Raw genomic sequence first — 8,288 nt, 5'->3', positions numbered from 1 at the left:
GCAGAGCGGGCACCCGCGGCTCTCCGGCGACGGCGTGGCGCCACGACCTACAGACGGCGGCGAAGCGCGCCCGGCTGCTCGGGAAGTTGGCCAGCAACCGGTAGACGACGAGGAGGAGATCGTCGGGGAGCGTGGAGAACGACGGGCAAGGCCGCATCGTCGTCCTGGCTCGCCCCGTGCGCCGCGCGCGCTTCCTTTCCTGCGTTTGCATCTCGGCGGCGCACCCTCTATCCATCGATCACGAGGAGAGAACAAAACGTGAGAAGACCGGAGATGTATTTTTTTTGTGACGTGCATGAATCGAATCAGATTTAGATATACTATACGGTTCCATCCAGGAAAGGGGGCGTTTAGTGGAGGTTGAACATATTTTAGGTGTTTCCTGACTACTGAATCTTTACCTATATCTTTACCTACTAATAAAGCACGTACTGTTTCTGGTCGTACGTCGTCGCGACAATTTTACAAAAAAGTCCCTCTATTTCTGAAATTCAACTCGCGGTCCTATTTTGAAGTGGCTACTCCGAAAAAATGATTCGTTCTTACAAAAAGGACCCTGCAGTTTTATTATTCGACCAGGTCGCAGGACAGGCCAGAGGCGGCACTTGGTTGGTGGTCTGGGCGGTGGATCCGGCGATGGGGCGGATGGATCGAGGCGGAGGAGCACGAGGCCGACGGAGAGGTGGCGATCCGAAGGCAAGGCGAGCTCCAAGGCGGCCAATGCGGCGGATGAATGGGTGCTCCTCTCGGTCGTCCTCCTCCCGACCGCAGGACAGGCAAGAGGTGACTCTTGACTGGTGGTCTGGGCGGCGGACACGGCTGCTCCGGCGTGGATCCGGCGGCGGGGCGGACGGATCGAGGCGGAGGAGGTCGAGGCCGACGGAGAGGTGGTGGGCCGAAGGCGGGGCGAGCTCCAAGGCGGCGGGGATCGTTCCTTGGCGACTTCCTTCCCTATAGAAAACAAAGATTAGTGACAGAGAGAAGGAGAAGGAAAAAGCTGAGAGAGAGGACAGAGGGGTGGCGGCAGCTGCTGGGATGGCCTGCTCGTGGCATAGCTAGAGCTCCTCTTCAGACGCGGTCGGAGGCAGGAAAGCCGGGCTGCTGGAGTGGGAAGGCGTGGTCGTACAAGCAGAGGAAGAAACGGAATAAACTCAATGGGAGGCTACGAAGGAACAATTACGGATATCCGATAAGCACACAATCGGCAGTGGCTGCTTGAGGCATCAACAACCAGAGGAAGGGAACAGAAGGAAGAAGCAAAATCCAATCAGCAGGAGGACGACGGCCCCTTGAGGAATAGAAAATGCGTCAATACAGCATGATTTGGGCCATTAGATTCGCTGATGACAGAACCACGAGATCACTTCCATCCCCACACGCACAGCGTCTCCAGCAACCAAAATAGCACTCACCGCGTCGCGTGAGTAACTCCGGAGAGCCGCAGGTAGTCGGCTTGGAGCACCAGCTACACTCCTCAAGCTGTAGCAACCAATGTTTCTGGTCACCTTACAAAAAAAGGCCGGGGCTGTTGTGAGTTGTGACACACTGTGTCACCAGTGTTGTCCCAGCCCTTCGAGCAGCTCGTGCTGGCTAGCAGCAGTGAGCCCCTGCCTTGCAAAACCCGCAGCTTGCATAGGCGAGCACGAGAGTGCCTTCTCCGGCAGCATCGGAGTGCCCGGACGACGGAAGCTTCGCAGCAGGACCCGGCCGTGCATCGTCTCCAGCGTCTCCCGTGGACACAGTTGCGTTGGTGAATGAACATGAGAAAAATGAGAGGGGAACGATGGGAATAGAGGAAGAGGAAGAAATGGGACGAGAGGTCTAGAGGATAAGATTTCAACGGTGGGGAACGAGGGGGCGGGGGGATAAGGCGTGCGCGCTGTCAGACCCACGCGGGACACGTGACGATAGGAAGAGGCGGTTTAGATCAATGGGTCAGATTTAAACATTTTATACGTGGGTGGCTTACAAAAGGAACGGAATATAATCTTGCAAACCAAAAACAACCATCATTTCCTAAAAAAACATACTAAACCTGTTTGCTTTTGAATATTAACAAACAAATTTTATATAAACAATCCGGCTTCAATGCACCACAATTCTTTTGTTCAGTGGCAGTGCAATGCCAAAGAAGACGCCGTCAAAGACATGGATGTGGCTTCATCAATTTTTTGAACTGCGGACACCCACCACGGTGTCGAAACATGAAAAGTGTCATCATGAATGAGTCACTAAAAATGCGATTTTTTTCTTCCAGTGCAACGCATGGCGCATTAAGTTGTATCATACAAAGGTTAAAGAGAAGCTTCTTTTGAAAAACATAGTACAAACGTAGGCACTCACAAACATACATACACACTCATCCTAGAGAGATGCAATCGAGGGGTAGTACAAACGTAGGCACTCACAAACATACATACACACTCACCCTAGAGAGATTCAATCGACGGGTCTTCATATTGATGAAGTCACCACAAACGTCTCGCTATCGATGCAAATGAGTTCGACCCTCTGTATATCCCAATAAAAACAGATACACCACTCCTCTTCCATCCAGTGATAATGCTAAGTTGAACGAGACGAAAACGAAGGACATCCCTACAACTTTCGCAACTCCATGCTTCATGGTGCGGACACCATCAATCTTTTTTTCATAACGCGGACACCGTGTGTGTGTGTGTGTTTTTAAGATAAAGAGCGTTTTAATTTGTTTTCCCTTTAAAAACATCCACATTTTTAATACGTTCACGCTTTTTAAAAAATTATCAAAATTCCCCCAAAAAATGTCCCTTTCAAAACATTTAAAACTGTTCACAAAATTAACAAATATTAATAATTAATTAAAAAATCATGTGTTAAAAATATTTGTCTTGAAAACATGTTTTAGTTCTAATAAAAAATAAAAAAATAATAAATTGTTCAAATTTTCAAAAATTAAATTAGTATTTGTCTTTTTGAAAAGCAAAAATTAAACCGATTGACAGACTATTTCACGCACCACTACTCTTTCATCAGATGAAAGACATTAAGGTGGCTTTTTCACGTCCACACTTCATGCTTCAAAAAGCGATAATAGTGTCATCTTATTATCTACGTTAATCGGAACTACATATATGAAATGTCATGTAATGGCACACATAACCGGTTTTTCGATATATTTTTCCCGCCCGTTGCAACGCACGGGCATTTGTACTAGTAATAATAAAGAGAATTGGATTTCTGTCGTCCGTCGCGCATATTTACAGAAAACCACCTATACTTCTCTAGAATCAACCCGCACTACAGGTTTTAGTCAGTCAGAAAAACGTTTCGCATTTACAAACAGGACCCTATGTTTTCGTCTATTCAACCCGCGATTTGCAGAACGGCGGCGACGGCTGGAGCTTGCAGCGAATGGATCTGTGCACGGCACGGGGTGGGGAGGATTCGGAGGCAGGCGGTGAGGACGGGGGTCGCCGGTGATGACGATTAAAGCCGAAGCGCAACTTCTCGGGCGAATTCCTGGCATCTGGGCTCCTGCCAGAAAGGGAACGGGGAGATGGGGGGAGGAGAAAACTGGAGAAAGGAGGGGAGACGAGGCGGCGGCTTGCTGTAGCAGACGGCGGCGGGAGCAGGAGGTGCGGCAGCACGGTGCAGGGTGCACCCATGGCGGTGCTGTCCACGGGCGTCATCGGAAATAGGCGAGCGGCTCGGACATGATGGCACGATGCAACATGAGAGGAGGAGCACAAAGGTGAGGTGAGGAATAGCGAGGCCGAGGGCGGTGCAACCTCGCCGGGGTCGGGCTGTGCCAGCGGGTGCCGCGGATCGGGCGCGCACATGGGGCGCTTCCCTGACGGCGCGAGGTGGGAGAGAGCGAGGGGATCGATCCATTTTTCTGAGGCAGGGGATCGACCTGCTAGCTTTTTTTTTAGCAACGATAGCTAGGTTAAGGTACGCCTGGGCTGGGCTTTAGGACAAATGGGTCAGCTCTCTCTCTCTCTCTCTCTCTCTCTCTCTCTCTCCCTCTCTCTCTCTCTCTCCCTCTCTCTCCTAATTCTCCTATCTTTTTTTCTAGATTACTCAAACAAATCCTATCTTGTTTCTATTATTAAATATAAATAGAGAAATATTATAAAAGAGAGAGGCTTAGGAATTATCTTTTGGGAAGGTACTATTTTTGTGCAAGGTTTAAACTCAAACTCATTTTTGTGGAGGTTGGTAAAGTGATAAAAGAATTATTGGCAAAGTTTGGGGACCAGAATTTATGTACAAAAAGGCATGATATTTTTCTAAAGGCTCAAAAGGAATTTGGAAAAGCAATTGTATAAAATAGAAGTAAGGCTCAAATGATCTTCTGAAAATGTTCATAGTTTTTAACTTGGTGTGAACTATTTAATGGCATGATGGAATGCAAATGCCAAAAATAAAATAAGACAATCATTATAAAATATGCAAGTTAGATGAAGGTATGGAATTTATCAGCTAAAAGATCATAAAGCAGGGCATTAACCTCGGTGCTCCTCCAATAATATTGGATCCCCGTGTCCTAGAATCTCACCACTCCACCGAGTCAAGGCTGAGTTCACGTTGCTTGAACGAAGTGTGTGATTTAATTCATAACCATGCACGGTTCTATCTGGTCTGGTTTCACAATTTTAGGTCATGGAACAAACCATGTATTGGAATGGATAAAGGCGAGGTGTATTATTCATCAATAAAGAGCTTTGTTTAGGCTGAGCTTCTCTTTCGGCCACCTGCTCTTCTTCTCTTTCCATTTGTCTTACCAATCTCTTCACCATTTCTTCTGTCAGGTCAATCTCTCTAAGCTATTTTCCGTCCTCGACACGCCAGATGCCCAAGTTGTCGGGTAACTAACAAAAGATTTCTAGAAGAAATAGTTAATATCTTGTAGGTTACTGAATACTCCAGATAGTTAAAAATCTTACTTTCTGATTGGAGTCAACCGGCTCATTCTGAGAAACATCATGAAGCTTCTGAAGATGTCACAATTTGACCTTCATACTCTCAATTTGAAGCTTCAGATCATCCTGTTGAGCCAAAAAAGATCATAAATTGCACAAGCTTCTGAAGATGTCACAGTTTGACCTTCATACTCTCTGCACATTCATTTAGGTAAACATGTTAGCTTTCATGTAGTGATATTTTGCTTTGGCAGTGTCCATCGTATGATGCTGAGGCCTAGAGATGAACTCTTCCATCATCTTAAAAGAAAAAAGAAGTTTGTACCGAATATAATGAAATATTTTTGCCCCGGGTGAAACGGCTATCTGGTCATGAGAATACCCCAGGTCTGTTGCAGTTTCTGAAACTGCTGCCTGCAGAGCAGAGATATCTCGGAAGCTATCTCCTTGGAAGCTCCTGTAAATTTAATCTCCACTGCTGCTGCTACTGAGCTGCGCTACTGATGCGGTTGAGTGTGAATTTGTCTTCAGGGTTGTATCAACATGGTAAGAGATCTCACGGCCAGCACTGCCTGAAGGGCTAGCTCCCCTGTTGGCCGACCTGTTTATATTTGCGAGTGCGTGATCACGCTGCGATGACAGAGATGACTGGCGGAATAATACAGCTGTTGTTCCATTTCTGTCATCCCACTCTGCTGTAGACAAAATAGTTAGTAACACTCTAATACATTTTTTGTTGGTATTCAGGTGATAGGTGTATCAACAATTTTCAGGAACCAAAATGAAATGCAGACTTGAGTATTACCTGAGGGCGCATTGGAAAGGCTTCTGGAGCTAAATGAAGAAACAGTTGAAGAAGATATGGTCTTGGGTATTTCGCAGGGATCAGATGTAGCTGAGTGCACAAATGACAGTTTGCCCTTCGAAACGACGTATGCCGTACAGAAGCTTGGAGTGCATTCAGAGATTTTTGTTGCAGTCTTGCTTCCTTTGAGCTTCCTACAAAGAATCAACGATGGTAACCACATAATTAAGATTGCACTAGGCATTTCTTATCCTATGTTGTACCAAGTAGTTGCATTGCGACCTTCAGTGTTAGGCCGGTAGTTGGGGAATTAAATGAGAAGACAATGATAATCCTACCAAATGCTTTTCTGACTCTATATCACAGTGCTCCAGCTAATCATCCTAGCTACCAGCGAGCGAGGAAGCAACCAAAGAAGAGAAATAGCCTGCCAGCTTGTGCAGCAGCGGAGCAGCTTGAAGACCCCTGCGACACTAAAAAGGGAGGGGTGGGTGGGAGGAGGAGTAGAGAATCACCATCAGTCGAAGGACGACGAAGGAGTTGGTGTCACAGGCGACGACCCTTGCCAGGCGCAGTGGTCGCGGCCGCCGTCCCAGTCGACGAGCGTGTTAGCGGCGTTGCTGAAGCCCGCCTTGACAGACATTAGCGCCTCCCCGTCTCCTATGGCGCCGCTGCCAACAACCCAAGAACCGCCGCAACAAGGACGGCGCTAAAGCGACCGTCCTTGCCTTCCCTCCGCCGCCTGAGCATTCCGTACGGGATAAAGAAATCTCTTCTCCGGACCCAGTCCCACGCTGTAGGCAGGGGAAGAAGCAGAGCCGTGGTGCCAAGAAAGAGGGAGAAATTGGGGGAGATGGACACGACCTGCTAGCGAAGAGAAAACTGGTGAGATTGACTCCGCGAGCGAACGTGTACGACACGTGGAGCACCAGCACGATGAGCAAAGCGGCTGGTTTGGGAGATAGTGTGCACAGGTGTCAATTGGTTTACAATTGATTGGGTTTGGATCTTCACATAGAGGTAAATATCTCCGAGTTCATCACACGGACGTGTTAGTGTACGCATGCATTTGTTCTCCGGACATGCACACGTTGCTGGATTTGATGCTATATATTTTTGTTATAAGGTTGGATTTACCTCAGTTTGTGTCCCTCACAAACTCATACTGAAAACTGGATTCCCGCAAAAAACGTGAAAACTGGAAGATTTATATATATATATATATATATATATATATATATATATATATATATATATATATATATATATATATATATATAGCCTGCACGTCGAACAAAAATAAACTGTCTCCAAGCATTGTTGATCCTGGTTCATACGAGTGAATAATAAACCACCGATGCCAAATCTCAATGAAGCTATTGTTCCAGATTAGACAAAAGGATGCCATGCCCGACGTCCTTAAGACGGACATATTGGAGGTGGTATGGAGGAACTTGGCTACCACCATATACATCATTTTGACCGAAACATTGATGCTACGGAGAAGTAACCACAATTGCATCCAAGTAAAATTACTCTAGAAGTGTCGCATCCTCAACATATTTATTGTCTAAATGGCAGTACAATTATTAATCTACCGACATGGTATGCTTTTTCACATGACATCGACAAAATCTGATATACAAAGTTGTACCGAAGTCAAAAAAAATATGGTGTGTATAGTAGCACTCTTACTTTAATATCATTTCTTTGCTTCCTAAATTGTATATATGAAAAACATGATACTAGTGATACATGCATTGGCATTAATTAACTCACTCGGGCTTATTTCAAACTATGTTTAGGGGTACCACAATAAAAATATTAAAAAAGAATATAATAAACAAAAATAACCTACTTTATTAAACAAAGGTAATTATGAAAAAAAATCTTACCACCATGATTTAAGATATAAATGATTCTATGTATGATAGTCTTAGCTTTAATTTGCGATAATCATCTAATAAGAGATACACAAAATATCATAGTTGGCTAATATCAACTTAGAACTTCAAGCCAAAATGGTCCACAATTTTAAAGATGGGTTGCGGGGAAGAGGTAAAACATTACTAGCCTTCCTCGCAAAAAAAAACATTACTAGCCTACAAACAACACATATATTTTGATGTTTATGTGCACTGTACTTAAATTAATTTATGAGTAGCTACGTATGCTCTATTTATGATGCAAAATCTAACCAATTTATTTTATTAATCAACACATTCTAGAAAACTCTCATGAAGGCAATCAATTTGGGTCACAATCTCAGTCATGGATGCCAAGAAAAGAAGGAAAAGAGATAGAGAGCGGGCATGCCTGGACGTTGGACGATGTATACCATATTTTTAATGTCTGATGTTAGCAAATCAGTATGCTATTTTTATTATCAGTATGTTAATCTAAAGATAAGGTTGTTCACCCAATTAATTGACTAGGGTTCATGTTCCATGTTCCGAACTAGCACCCAAAAAAATTCTATTATTAACTGATCCAACTTTTTTTCTTGATCAAACTTATCCTCTACCTGGCCAATCTAATTGGGACAATTGGCATTTGCTTCACAACAAAGCACATCAACT

The 8,288-nt window shown here is 44.9% G+C and overlaps 1 long non-coding RNA gene across 1 annotated transcript; it reads right to left on the bottom strand.

Annotated features, from left to right (window-relative positions):
- Window positions 1-354: 354 nt before the first annotated feature.
- Window positions 355-1,780, bottom strand: LOC119278889. The gene is made up of 2 exons (XR_005138013.1): window positions 1,413-1,780; window positions 355-1,288 (listed from the first exon to the last, which is right to left on the bottom strand). It is a non-coding gene; the product is annotated as an uncharacterized LOC119278889 (long non-coding RNA).
- Between the last annotated feature and the right edge of the window lie 6,508 nt (window positions 1,781-8,288).

Source organism: Triticum dicoccoides, chromosome 3B (genome assembly GCF_002162155.2).
Source record: "Triticum dicoccoides isolate Atlit2015 ecotype Zavitan chromosome 3B, WEW_v2.0, whole genome shotgun sequence".
In the NCBI taxonomy this organism is placed as follows: domain Eukaryota; kingdom Viridiplantae; phylum Streptophyta; class Magnoliopsida; order Poales; family Poaceae; genus Triticum; species Triticum dicoccoides.
The sequence above is the reverse complement of the archived record's forward strand: the minus strand, read 5'-3'. Positions and strand labels throughout refer to the sequence as shown.